The following is a 14361-nucleotide window of genomic DNA, read 5'->3' as shown; positions in this document are numbered from 1 at the left end:
GTTCGATCCCGGCTCCGGCCTCCCTGTGTGGAGTTTGCATGTTCTCCCCGTGCCTGCGTGGGTTTTCTCCGGGCACTCCGGTTTCCTCCCACATTCCAAAAACATGCATGGTAAGTTGATTGGATACTCTAAATTGCCCCTAGGTGTGATTGTGAGTGCGGATGTTTGTCTCTGTGTGCCCTGCGATTGGCTGGCAACCAGTTCAGGGTGTCCCCCGCCTACTGCCCAAAGACAGCTGGGATAGGCTCCAGCACGCCCCGCGACCCTCGTGAGGAGAAGCGGTACAGATAATGGATGGATGGATGGATGGTGTCATTAGAACACTTTGCTTTCAGCTGGTGAAAATAGCTTTCACATTCACTTGTCCTTCACTATAGGCTTTTATGGGATTTTGTTGTGATCTTTGGAAAATCCGTCAAGCATTGCATTGGTTAACAATGATAACAAAAAAATGAGTGATACTTGAGTCGTTGAACTTGAGGCAAATCCCAAAGTTGCATAGAAAATCTTTGCAGTCCAGAGGTAGCAACAGGAAACGATTTAACTGTGACCCAGGTGTCTTACCTTAGAACCAACAATTTTAGATTAGCAGTGATTAGTATATCTAGAGTTACACTAACATGCCTGGTGATCCTGTTGCAGCATTGTAATGACAAAAGAGGAACTGTCATCAAACTGGTTTCTATGAGGGAATATGATCCTGGTAATTCCCTCGTAACCCGAGATATCCCTTCAGCTGTAAAATTCCAACCCAGTCTCCATATGATTACATATTCATATATACAGCATTCTCTTTGCATTTATTTGCTCAACTTCAGATGGGTGGAGCATCTATTTGAGGTCTTTTAACAGCTGGGCAATTTTCTAAAATTTCCCGGTCCGTTTATTGTCTTCCGTCTGGAGCCTCTGTTCCCTTCCGCTGTCCGTCTATCCGTCTTTTTATCAGGCCGGATCAAATAGAAATCGCCTATAGGCCGTTCCACCGATCATTTTAAACGGGCTTCCGTTAACATTTCCGTCTACCAACTTCGCTTCGACCAACTACTATGTGATTGCTCGGGAACCACTTTCTATTACTTCAGTGGTCAGCAAGCTATTATCCTGTTACAAAAGCACGAGTGTTGCATCTGCCGTGATAAGTAGCAGCTCAGCCCAGCTCAGCTCTGCGAGGGTGGCAGCAACGTTTCCATTGAAGGCGATGCATGTGCACTGAAAATAAGTCATAACTTGCTCATTCCTCAACCAATTTTCATGAAGCTTACATTCTTGTCATTGCCAAAGAGTGTGCTATTAATTCAGAAAATGCATTTTTCATTTATTATATTTTATGACATCCACGAACGTGGAAGGCGGCAACTCTTTGTCCGTACGAGCGTTAACATCACTGTAAACTCGATGGTAATGACAGTAAAGGCACTCGACTCCCAGAATGCAATACATTTAATTAATGAAGTCATAAGAATGTTAATCCTTGTCATGTGTGTTTGTGTTACTAATAGTTGAATGTTGGCACATTTACCTTGTCATATTTGTTTGATGATATATGTTGTTTTTTAAACAAACCGTGACTTTAGGTTGTGTGTAATATGTGTCTATACACATATATATATATATATATATATATATATATATATATATATATATAGTAACATCAAGGTAAATTCCTGCTAAACATCAATCTAAACGTTATAATGGGCATATGAGTGGATTGTATTGAAACCCAAAAAGTCAGGGTGATCCTGAGACTCCGCTTTCTCGGTCTGTACTCTAACAACCTCGGTAGTTGCAACTATTTTTGTTGGCATGGAACGGTAAATGGAGTGCACATATTGGCCCACTCAACCACCTGAACTACAGCCGCCCAAGTTCTTAAATTCTGCATTCAACACGCTCAAATGTGAAATTTAAAAACGAAAATGACTACTGTTTTTGTCACAAAAAAGGAGGCATCATTTATTCATTTATTTATCATTATTGGATGACACACATGATGACGAATTGACATAGACAGGCGCACTTGCACTTGGTGTAAAAACTGGGATATCTTGATTTTCATGCCGAGGCAAGTCTTCTTTACCGCGCTACGCCTTGTGGGGTGTTCTGACGGACTGATGGCATTTTCTATTACGCCCCCCCAGCGCATCTGACAATTTGGTGACAGAAAGTGGAATAGACTTTAGACCAGGGGTATTGCGATTTTGGGAGTTTGACCCAGGCGCAGGAAGGCATATTCTGCGCTCTGCTGATACTGTACGTGTGGTGGATGTCGTCGTATTTCATTCATAAATATTCCGTCGGCCTGCATCGAAAACTCTGAATCATTGTAGAAATGAAGCAATTCAACTAGGAGTGCACGATATAAACGGTATTATTCAATATAAGGTAGGAATTTGCCCAAAGGTAGAGGTTTGGACACTACCGTCCTTTTGCGGTAATGCATTTTGATTGCGTCTAAATCTCTCTTATTGCTCACTGCTCAGTGTGTCAGAAATGCCATAAATGTATGGCCAACCCCAAGAGAAACACACAGACGCACTATCGGGGTTGATGGTGGTTTCGAAGTGTCCGCTTGACAGCGACCACCTTGACATCATCCACATGTGGGGATCTTTTTGCAGCTCCTTATAAACTTTGTGCGCGACTATCTCCTGCACTGCGAAGCAGCTCTCAGTTTCAAAAGGTTCGGTGACCGCTGGTGTAAAAACTAAAACCTAAACATGATAAATTGTCTGCTTACTATTAACTCTGATGACACGTGATGGACGCACACAACTGACAAACTTGTAGAAAAAAGGGAAGTAGCTGAGTATTTTCTCATTAAAAGCAAATGCAGCTGACATTGTCGTGTACAATTGGTTAATGAACTCACGTTTACACTTTCCTTATTGTACCGAGCAGACAATATATGACTTTTATACAACACTCAAACTTACTTAAATAACACGTAATATAAGTCTTTCGTCTTTCTGATGTCTGAACCACAAATTTCACTCCAGATGTGAGGAGCAAAGTATCTCTGCTTAGAATCATGCTGTCTCAGCACTCTCTTGTCCAAATGCCCTAGCAGCACATCTAAAAGTCATTGGTTCCAGCTGGGCCTTCATTTCTGGGATGGTTGAGCAAATAAATTATGGGATTAGATAGAGATGTTTCAAGCGAGGCATTTCTCTTTCAGTCGGCTGCCATAATAGCCCCTTTGAGAAGTCCGCATGCCCAGAGCCTCAAGGTTCTTTCATGACTACATTTGCTAAGATGGGATACAGTCATATAGTATAATGCCAACCAAAAACATCTTCCTTCAATTTCCAAACAGCTTCTCATCCCAGAAAACTTAACAGTAGAGAGTCAAACTTGTTTTCATCAAAGGCTACGTTAGTTGTGGTTGCCCTCAGGGGGCCGGGTATAATGGCGAAACCATATAAATGTTACGTCCCTGAGGGTGTAATCGTACGTCGAAAATCACAGTTCGGTAGGTTCCTTTGTTTTTAAGCATAGGTGGGAATTACGTCAGACTTGACGGACCAGTCCGGCGCCCATGGACGCCCGTTTTGCTGATGATTGACGATTGAAGGGACACTTTTTAAAAATGACGGACAATGAGCACTTACGTCACTAATCCTGTCCGTCTGTGACGGACGCGCGTTTTGCTGACGTATTTTGGGGGTTGGGTGCGGGTGGACAAACTGACGGACAGATTGACGGACCGACGGAGTTCTGACGGACCAACTGGCGATTACAATTTGGTGACGGACTAACAAATGACGGACGGTTACCCGGGCCACTGACGGATGACAAATGACGGACCGGCACAATTTTGTAAAATGCCCACTTGTGGTTTTAAGGTCATGGTCGGTTCACATTCGTACGGTATGGGAAGAAAATGCAAAGCGTGATATATTATGTGCAATATTTTGTTTTAATAGTAACACATTTGATTGAATATAAATGAAACATTAACAGTTTCAGTTCTTTCTTTTTAGGCAAATGAATGAGTTTTTAGAAATAAAGAATGCAGACAAGTGAAACAGTAACAGTTTTAACATTATCATTATTATTATTATTATTATTATGCTATAAAAACAATAATAATGGCATTCGTAATTGTCTTTGGTTGTATCAGAAATGTCCGGTAGAGGCTGTTAAAATGCCGCAGTAAATTACGCTTGGACAGCACTATTTTTTTTTTGGTTTTACATATGGCTAGTCATGATGTCTGCAAGCCAGAAGCTGAGCTGCTCTGTATTTGTATACGGATGCTGGTTAGAGCGTGAAACAGCTCCACTTTTTGCCCTTCATCTAATATGTTTAATGTAGGAATCCTAATAATCTGTATATCATATTACATAATTGACTCTGCATTTGATTATTAACATTAACAAGTCATCTCCTGCCCTTTCACTGTGACATTAAGCTGACCTTGAAGGGTAACTACAAATGTGGTTACTGCAACAACCAACAAGGCTTGATTTTTTTTTTTCTATTTATCGAAGTTTTACATTGTGAAACTAAAGTAACAAAATACATACGGTATTGGTTATCATATAATCACGTTGTATTAAAGATTGTTGAAAAGAAACAACAGAAATTGTATACAGCATGTACATACATAGACAAAAAGGGAAATACCATATAGTCTGATGTCAAGCCAGAGTTTTCAACATGCTAATATGCTAACCTAATATGCTATATCCAACCTCATGAAAATATTAATGATGCAACATTGTCTGAAACGCAAACCAACTCAGAGAAGTGAAAACTAATTAATGAGTACAATTTCAATCAAACGGTGTCCAAGGCGCAAACGTTAACAGAATAAATTCGCTGCCTGATGCTGATGGACACAACGCCACGTACTTTCACAAACTGTGACCTCATACCGATTTATACGTTGAGCAACAGTATTGCACCTCATGATAGAGAACATCAAATTGAAATAAACACACTTCGAAGGGTGAACAACACAAATAGTCTCAAAGAGAAGTCAATGAAAAATTGTGGGACACATGAAATAATATGGAGGGCCAGATTTAGCCTGCAAGCTTTGATTTGGAAGGCTGTATTTTAGCGCACTGCTGCTTGTGCCTTTCAGACGCACTGTTCGCAACGATTGGTTCAAAGTTCTTGACGTCACACACGAGCAGAAACCTTAGTAACAAATCGCCTGACATAAGAAACGTGGGATCACTGACTAGACTGCGATGTACACTCCCCGATTCAAATCACTATACAAAAACAAATGAAAGATGTCAGCTGTGCCACTGTTCAAGCTCTTCTTCCCAATGAAACGTATTCGCTCCATGCGGTCGCATAAACGGCAAATGAATAAACATAACACACCGATGGCAGACGGGGTGCCATCGATCTGTCTGGAGTCAGCCCCTCTCTTGAATGCTGCATCAGCCACTCTTCTCCTATTGATACGCTCTTGCCCCTTGACCCTTGGGACAAATCAATGGCATTGATTGGAGAAGGGCAGGGACAAGGGCAGGATCTGCTGACTGGGCCGACAGCGAGTGTGACAAGACATGATCGTCATTAATGTCCCGCTGGTGGACTGGCTGGCTGGCTAGAAAGACGTTGTGCAACACACATTCCCTGTCTCCTACTCCCCCCCACCCACCCCCTCGATCTTCAACCTTCCACCATCATCCTCTGCTCACCTCCTTCATCCCTCCTACTTTTGCCTCTATATTTCCATTCGATGTCGCTTGCACTGATTTATAAAAGAGAATCGTCTGGATACGTATCTGATGGGTCTGTCTTCAAACTCGGCGGACGTGCAGCATTTACTCACGCTGATGGCTAAGCACTAATTGTTAAGCATAAACAACAGTGCAAGTCTGCTTGTGTAATCTGGGTTCATAGGAGGTGCAAGAATTGCAAAACAGCCTGTCCTATTTTTGGAGGCTTTGAAATACTCCGTCTCAGTGCAGTTCAAACGGATCTAAAAATGTCTCGTGTGTGTGAAACAGCAACTGGATTGCTTATCTGTCGCTGCACGGTATTGGCTCTTGCGGCCCATTTTCACCACTCAAATGGTTTCTATTTCCAGTCTAGACTAGACACGAAGCGGCTAATGTATGTGTGTGTGAATGTGTACTTAGAGGGGTGATGGGCGGGACGCAGCCAAGCTCCAGACTCTGCAGTGTCACTGCTGTAATGGAGCTGATTGATCACCTATACGGTCGCCTGCTGGCCCCCGCCGGCTTTAGTCGAGAGCAACTCGCAACCCCCTCCCTCCTTTCTGCGCCACCGCCGCTATCGCCGAGCCAATCTGCGGAGGCAAACCATCCCCCCTTAGACTTCAACCTGGCCACGGTTTTGACATTGGCTGCGGGATTCGCTTGTACGTGTTTTCTGCACTTGGGCGGCCCTTTATTTGAGGTTTCTGCAGAAGAATACAGGAAGGGAGCTACACTTTGTCGGCCATTTTCCAATTCGAATTGCATTAAGACGCTGTTGTTTTTCGTTCTTATTAAAGAGAATAATCAATCAATGATAACATTTGCAGATCTCACTCCCTGCCCCCTCCATGTCACGGAGGGTCATAGCCAAATCTATCAAGGGTATTGAAAGCAATTAAATTCTGCGGCTCGGCCAAGCTGTCGAGGGCAGATGTGAACGTTAACGTTTTTATTTTTATGAAAGTTCACTCATTTATATATTTGAACCTTCGAGTAAAGCCTTATATTTGTTCATCTATATTCTTATCCGCAACATTTTGACTCGCTCTGTCCACAATGCTCGATGGGTGTTAGCTGGTTGTCTCAAACTGCTTTGGGCGTCTTTGCCGTATATGCGCTAGTGTCTGCTCTTGCTCGAGCATGAGCTTCGACTTTCGTCTGTGCGCGCACCCCTTATTCCTTTGCGTTTTCTCAGATGACATGCGATTAATTATAAGCAATATCTGCTTAATAATATTTGCGCGTGATAGATAAAGCTCCGTGCTACGAGACCATGCAATCCCTAAGTGTGCCCCCCCCCACCCCCTCCGCCCCCCTTTCCACAGTCAGGCAGTTTTGCTGCAGTATGTGTTTGTCTGAGCACCGCTGGAAAAGAGAAGAAATTGATCAGCATAGGGTGGAACTTGTTCACCAGAAAAGGCTGGATGGAGGGTGTGTGTGTTTGTGTGTAAGAGAGAGAGGGAGGGAGAGAAAGTGCAAGGGCTGTCGCTGCAGACTCCTGCTGCAGTAGCTCACTTTGGGCAAGCAGCTGCAGACAGGGAGTAACAGACAGCAGAGACAAGCAGACAGGTACAGACCCGGTGTAATAGTGGGGGGGGGGTGTAAGAGGTGGAGGGCAGTGGATGATGGAGAGTTAGGGCTTGGGGTGCGGAGGTCAAACGGGGGAGGGGGCGGTTGGGGGATTGCAAGGTAGCGGGGATGCGGCGGGCGGCAGGCGGGAGCAGCTGGAGGAAGCAAATGTTTGGGGCTTTTTTTTGGTTTTGTTTTTGAATCTGTGATGGGAGCCCGTCGTCGCGTCAGATGCTAAAAGGAGTGGGAAGAGGTGGAAATATGAAATCGGGGGCCGAGCGCATATGAGTGTCACGGCGTGTCTGCTGCCCCGGTGTCTGGAGCAGGGAGGCGGAGCGGTTGTAGTGGTGTTGGTGAAGGCGCTGAATTGGAGCTGTGTAATGCAACAACTGCCATGGAGTGATGCTGCAGAGGGAGGGCGGGGGGGTCTTGCTGGGGAAGGGGAGTTCCCACCTCACTGACCTGCATCTGGCGACCACTTCCCACAGACACCTCGGCTTCATCCCCCTCATCTAACTGTCTTTCTACCCTCGGTACCTTCTTCTAGCGCCGCATCCCTTTTTCCTTCTGTACTTGCTCATCCACAGCTCAAAGGAGGATCGCAAAAAAAGGCGAAGTCGGAGGCAGGCAGAAGAGTGAGCGCGCATGTTGTGGGGAGCAGAGCATTCATTTCCGGAAGCCTGCACTTTGCTTGGCCTTCGCCAGAGAAAAGGAGACAGTCAGACATCTATGTGATTTTTTTTTTTTTTTTTTTTTTTGTTCTCTGAGGGGGAGGAGTCGGGTGGCTAGCGACGGGTGGCGTGAGGGATTCCGGATGGGATGGGGTGGAAAGAGGGGCGGGCGGGGGAGAAATCAGATGTGTTTGGGTACATGATACTATGTCTCCATTATTTATCTGTTAATATGTCCTGCAATTAGCCATTTTATGACATCCATTTATGGGTTGGTAGGTTATACCTGTAATGTGTGTTTGTTTGTTTTTCTAGTTATTGCTTAGAAGCAAGAAACTGATTACGTGCCATGTTTTCTCATGATGGCGAGACAGCGAGATTGTAGAGTCTCAACTTGCCATTTGGACCTGACTAGATGTTTCTTTTTTTTTTATACCAGTGTTTTTCTTTTCCTTTTTTTATTTCTGCAATGTAGAGCAGCCTCAGATCAGCCCCAGAAATGTTTGAGTTGTTATTTTAGAAAATGAAGCATATCGATCCCTTTCAGGGGTTTTCGCTCCTGCGTTGCGAGGCTCTGCAGCTATTAGTCAAGGTGAGCAGACAGTCTGTCAGACGGGTCCAGGTCGTGCCGTCCTAGCGGAGAGAAATGTAGACTCATGATCAGCCGACGCTTGAGGACAAAAAGGCTGCTTGGCTGCAGGGGTTTTCCTTTTTCAAACACAAAGGCGAGTTGCACAGAGCCAGGCTTGCGCGTTTGTCTGAGCCTCTGCTCGGGTCTCGGTGCAGTTAGGAAAATCATTTTGTCGTCATGTCGCCTGCAACAAATCGAACCCGTTTGTGTTTCTTTGTTGTTGATGCTGCCTTGTCTTTTGTTATACTTTGCATGTGGAAGCAATTGTATGTCTGTCAATATGAAGAAATCACACTGAGCCCCATGGACAAGTCATGCTGAGTGGATGAAAGAAGATTTTTTTGATTTTTTTGGGGGGGGGTTCTCCGAAAGGGAAATATTTTGCATTGGGGAGGAATGGGCTACTTTTAAGTCACAGTAGTAGGAAAGCATGATGGATATAAGTCGAGAAAAACACTGGTGTCTTGCAGCAGACTGCAGCTCCTCGATAGACTCTGTCGTACTTCACCTGCTCCCTGAGACCCTAACTTGTGAGCTCTCCTGATAAAAATCACGGGTTAGGCTCTTGGGACGCGGGCGGAGGGCACAATCGACTTTCAGGCGCTGGGCAAAATAGACAAAGAAATACGATTTTGTACAAGAAAATGACACGAATGTTAGCGGGATCTCTGCTACCACAATGGAATGTGAATGTCTGCTCGATTGGCGGTGTGTTTTATGACTTGAAAAAGCAACATGAAATCTGGAGTCTCCACATCCATCCACCCATTTTCTGTGCCGCTTATCCTCACGAGGGTCGCAGGCGTGCTGGAGTCTGTCCCGGTTGATTTTGGGTGAGAGGCGGGGTACACCCTGAACTGGTCGCCAGCCAATGAATATACACGTCGTTAGTGATATTTTTTCAACATTGTCATGCAAGTAAAATGTAGTGAAGATTAAGAATGGAAGGACAGCACCACACCCCAGACTCATGCTGATAAAGCTCTGACACCACAGCATAGAAATGCTGAGACACAGCCAATAGCTGTGATCTGGACTAAGGCAGTTCCTCTCACGTGTTCCCTCCACCTTCATTCGGACACTATTGGAGACATCTGCTTCTCTTTTCACCATAATAAAGCACTGTGTTTCCCCAAGCAGTCGAAAAAGAAATAGCTTGTTTAATCATAGAAGACATAGGTTGCACTGCATTTTTTTTGGGGGGGGGGATCCTTTCCATATTTCTTACAGACAAAAAACAATGGCACAGTGCTGCTACTATATAGATTGTTCACCTCTATGTAAGTTGTAAAGGTTTTTCATACTATTAAAATAATAGTCATGTATAATGTTTACAGGGAGTGACACTTTAATACATAAATGGTATAAAGAACTGAATACACTTTTCAGCAAATGGCATTCGGGTATATTAGGTATGACGCGAAGCCAGAATTTCTTTGCTCTCTTTATTTGACAATTAATGTCAGAATTTTCCATTGCCACGACATGCCGAAACCAAGTTAGTCATTTCTGTAAATCCACATCCCAAAATGGAGCTGTAATATGACTTGATCAGGAAGGCCTGGTTAGAAAATGAGGTTGGATATTAACAGACAAATGAAAACATTGAGTTGACCTCTTATGGACATGACTATAGGCATGTCATTACAACAAATTAGGTGTAATGGGGAAAAAATGTCACTGATGCTCGAAGGTGTGAAGTAATGTGTCATTTAAAGCTTGAGATGGTTTGGCGTTTTTTGTTGTTGTTTGTTTTTGTTTTTTTTTAAATCCACATTACAAATGCAGCTCCAAACACAATTTCAATTCTATCTTTAATACCCTTCTCTCCATCTCTTTGTCTCCAATCTTGCGCTGTCTAATTATGTTTTTTTTTTTTTTCGTCCCCATTTCCCATTTGGTTTCATAGTGAGCATCGCCGATGCCAAATCATCAGACAGTGTCTGTGCTACAGAGCCCCCAGCAACAGCTGAAGGGACACCGTGCCCCATGAATACCAAACAGCCAGGCACAGTGCGACAAGTGCTGAACAGTCAGATGCGCCACAGCCAAAGCGGAGCTGGTGCCCACAAAACAGCCAGACAGTTTTATTAGGATCTGTCTGACAAGCAGTCAAGTCTGGCAGCACCCAACCCTCTGATGAAATCATCAGCAGCTCCCCCAACGGTAACAAAGCAGTGAACTTGGTGAAATCTGCCAATAAATATCACCTTGTAAAAATCAGCCCGCGGCTAATTTGTAAATGCAACACGCCGGGGATTACAATTTAGTTGAAAGTCAAACTAATTCTCACTGATCAAATGTTACATTTACGTCTTCTCTGCCATGACGTACCACAGGTGGGGAAGGAGGTTTGGGTGGAAGAACATTTGGCATTCACTGAAATTTTCCGCTCTTTTCCGGTGTCAATTGTATATAGTGTTTTATGTTAATTTAATTTAATTTATTGATTAACACTTGTGTACTTTGGCTTTTTTATTGTTTATTATTTATTGTTTTGTAAAGGGCTTTGTTACAGCTCTAGCTGTTATAAAATGCGCTATATAAATAAAATTGTATTGTATTGTATCGTATTCCACTAAATTGATAATAAATGCGTTGAAGTAGAGGAAATGTCGAATAAAATAATCAATCATATTTTTCTCTCGGTATATCAATAGCTGATGATACATCGAAGGCTGTTGCATGTCACAAAAGAGTGGCCGTGTTTATGGCAGACAGAGTAAAATATTAAACTCAGAACATTTTTTAAATTCTCTAGGTAAATCACAGCAGATGGTTAATTCAGGTTAATAAAGTTAAGGTATTAAGCTTATTTTATGTACCGTATTATTAATTTATTATTTAATTTGTGATTTAATAATAATAATAATGCATTTTATTTAAAAAACATATACAAAAATATGTCTTGTTTTAAAAGACTCTGCAAAATGTTGAACAAAAATATGAAAAAGGAATGAAAACGATAAATCAAAGGCTACAGCTGATGGACCCGAGTGTGCGCTGGAGATTAGGCTGCATTGTTCCAAGGTGCTTGTGTTACACAATGCATTGCCACATTGCTCCATGATAAAAGGAATAAGGACAGATTCATGCTTAATCCACTTTTTTAGGATTTAGGCCTCAACACCTATGTAAGGCGATAAATGTCTTTTTTTTGTTTTCTCCTTTTTTTTTTTTTTGCATCTATTTTCAGGTTGTCGTTTGGTGAAGCCGCTTGTATTTAGTGGATCTCTTATCACAGCAGGGTGGGAGGAGGAGGAGGAAGAAAAGAGGGGGATGTCCGGTATGCTTGATCGCAGTGCAGCGTCGAAAAAGTAGAGGGGGCGGTTTTGGAGGGGGGGGGGGGGGGTGTCTGAATTTCCAGACACTGCGGCAGGAGGCCAGACAGTCACCTGAACACACACACACCGATGATGACGGCGCTCGCATGCACCTGTACGACAACATGCAGACGTGCATTTCATTCTGAGCTCCGCCTCTTGCACTGAAGCCAATTCAATTTTGTTTGCAATCCAATAAAGATTATGAATCGTAGTGCCACCCGTAATTGTATTGGCGAGTGCATCCGGGGCAAAGTTTCTCCCTTTTCCCCGGGGCGATGGGACAAGCGATTAACTTCATTAGTGTTCTTAGATTACTCTAAGTGCTGTTTAAAGTGGGGTTGTCAACTGAAAGGACAGTTGAGAGATGCGCTAAGATTTGAGGACTCTCACTATGAGCATGTGATTGACGGGCAAGCAACAAAGCCAAAGTGGAGAAGACTCTGCGCCTTATGAGCCACTTGTGTCTGCCTGGACGCTCTCAAGGCAGATTTGTTGGGGGCTCATCCCCCCTTGGTCCTGCGGGCCCTGCTGCCTCTCCTTGTCTCATATTAGCTCCCCTTCTCTCTACAACCTGATCTGTGATTTACCTGAGAGGCGTTGCCAGGGAAACGCGGTATCTGGCTTGCGGCTTGATGGGCTTATTGAACTGTAACGGGCTGGGATAATTGTCCTCTGTCTTCTACTGTAGGCTGGCTATCTGAGACTCGAATGTGACCTATAGCCGGCTTGGAATTGTTGCTACGGGTAAAATCTTTGCCACCAGATAGCCATCATCAACAATATTCTGTCCTTTTCCAAACAGAGTAAAATGTACACTTGGAAGAGAGTAAATTATTCAGATTAACTTTACTCAAAGTACTGGATTAATTGTACACCAAAGGATTAAAGTTAACTTTTGTTTGATGAGAGCATCAAACAACAAATGTTACTCACCCACATTTTACAGCAATGAGAGTAGGGGCGGGGCCTCATGTACTCTGAGAGAAGAGATTTCGATCCATTCTGTAGACTTATTCCTGCTCTAGTGGCCAGGGCAGGCAATTGTACTCCAAAATGTTTAGAGGGAAAATAATTGTCACTCTGTAAAAATTACTCTACTCATTTTACTGTACAGCGAGTGGGTTCAGAAAACAACACACAATTGTATTAGTCTGCATTAAGTAAAAAAAGATATTGAAGAAAGAAAATAAAGATGTTGACTAACTAGAACAGAAAAATAGAATTTTTTGTTAATTTCTATACTAGCAGACATACTTGTAAGAACACAACGCATATGACAGTATGTAATTGTATCATCAGAAATGTACAGTAAATCTGTACAGTACATTAAGGATTGTCACAGTCATTATCGTTGCCTATCTTGTGATACACATTTATTTACCCCAAATACTTCAGAAAACACTGTTTGTATAATGATAATAATCACTATGCATTTTCCACGAAAGTTTCAATAAACTTATTGAAACAAAAGAAAAGAAAATTCTGCATATGTGCCAATCTGCGGGTGTCAAACTGTGAATTTGCAGGGGTCTATTATAGTTTTAAGTTGTAATATCACCATTCTCCACGAGATGGCAGACATGTCTTGGTTGCGCCCATACTGGGTCTTATCCTACAGTGTGAGTGTAATAATTTTTTCGCGGAATTGGAATGATATGCAGGACATACATACTTCGATTATATAAACATTTTTAGTAAATTGATTTTTGTGGAAAAAAAAAAAAAGTACAAAATTAGTTTTTTTTTTCATGTTCAGCAGTTTTGTGCCGTCCTTGGAAGAGAGAACTTTTCAATGGGAAAAAAAAATAACAGTATGCGGTTATTTTGTTGTTTGCTTCAAACCCTTTAACCCATTTGTAAATGTTTTTATACATGTGTTGAAAAATGTATTGTCAAAAATGAAAAATATTAAGAACACATCATTTGTACATTCGCACATATTTTGTCCATATTTAAAGTAGCATTTTTCATACATCTTGTTAGGAAGTTTGTGGTCCTAAATGGCCCGCCAGGAGTATTGGTGAAAAAATGTCGCCTCCTCCAGCATTTAAGTTGCCCATCGCTGGCATGGGCCATGAAAAGAAAATGTTGGTGCAGATCCATGATTTTTTTGTTTGTTTTGTTTTAAAAAGTATTTCAAAATTGTCCTTAATTTGTAACCAAATAATGCATGACTCATGAGTAACATTTAGGTATATTGATGTCTCTTTGTGAAGGTACTGGTCCAAAATAAGGTCCTTCGGCCGGGGAGTGTATCCGCTATTTAGTGAGGGACATTTTTGTTGTAAAAGTAGAAGCAATGCACCTTTACAAGTGATACTTTTTTTGTTTTGTTTTTTATACATTTGCTGAATAGTTTTCATTATGTTTTTCATCTATAGGAGACAAGGTGCTCTTCCTTCTTTGTGGTCACAGGTAAGAACTCTCTGTGGCTGACAGGTGTAGGATCCTCTTGATTTTCTGTGTACTTGGGAGTAGAT

The 14361-nt window shown here is 42.5% G+C and overlaps 1 long non-coding RNA gene across 2 annotated transcripts in view; it reads left to right on the top strand.

The window, feature by feature from the left end:
* LOC147132916 (uncharacterized) overlaps positions 1-14361 on the top strand; it is a 51803-nt gene that overhangs the window by 35993 nt on the left and 1449 nt on the right. For both annotated transcript variants that reach the window (XR_015081912.1, XR_015081913.1), the window contains exon 3: positions 14263-14296. This is a non-coding gene — a long non-coding RNA (uncharacterized LOC147132916). The remainder of the gene's footprint in view (positions 1-14262; positions 14297-14361) is intronic.

This window comes from Filicampus tigris, chromosome 17 (genome assembly GCF_054856515.1).
Source record: "Filicampus tigris isolate MCC_2025a chromosome 17, RoL_Ftig_1.0, whole genome shotgun sequence".
Taxonomy (NCBI): Eukaryota; Metazoa; Chordata; class Actinopteri; order Syngnathiformes; family Syngnathidae; genus Filicampus; species Filicampus tigris.
Note: the sequence above shows the minus strand (reverse complement) of the source record. Positions and strands in the feature narration are given on the sequence as shown.